This window comes from Salvelinus sp. IW2-2015, linkage group LG37 (assembly GCF_002910315.2).
Source record: "Salvelinus sp. IW2-2015 linkage group LG37, ASM291031v2, whole genome shotgun sequence".
Taxonomy (NCBI): Eukaryota; Metazoa; Chordata; class Actinopteri; order Salmoniformes; family Salmonidae; genus Salvelinus; species Salvelinus sp. IW2-2015.
Window position 1 is genome coordinate 1,864,925 of NC_036876.1, and position 768 is coordinate 1,865,692.

Sequence of the window (768 nt, forward strand, 5' to 3'; positions counted from 1 at the left end):
AGAACATACGCAGACCAGCTGGCTGGTGTGTTTACGGACATATTCAATCAATCCTTATCCCAGTCTGCTGTTCCCACATGCTTCAAGAGGGCCACCATTGTTCTTGTTCCCAAGAAAGCTAAGGTAACTGAACTAAATGACTATCGCCCTGTAGCACTCACTTCTGTCATCATGAAGTGCTTTGAGAGACTAGTCAAGGATCATATCACCTCCACTCCACCTGTTACCCTAGACCCACTTCAATTTGCCTACCGCCCCACTAGGTCCACAGACGACACAATCACAATCACACTGCCCTATCCCATCTGGACAAGAGGAATACTTATGTAAGAATGCTGTTCATGGACTACAGCTCAGCATTTAACACCATAGTAACCTCCAAACTCGTCATTAAGCTCGAGACTCTGGGTCTCGACCCCGCTCTGTGCAACTGGGTCCTGGACTTTCTAAGTCCAGGAGAGAGGAGAGAGGAGTTGGGTTTCTCTTGCCATGCCAGGAAGTACTATTGTTCTCTGTAGGAAAATGCAGCGTGTGGTGGGTTGTGTCGGTTAGCAACCAGGTGAACCACGGCAACATAACAAGTATATGGATAAGTACAGCAGAAGACGCCTGATTGGTTGAAGTCGTTCTGAAACAAAACATAGCCTAAACACAGTAGACATTCATACACACGTTTGTACAAGCAATTCCCAATGTCCTCTCTGATGTAAACTCACTCCAATGTCATTTTGAATACCACAAATTGGACGAATAAAGAAAAGAACATAG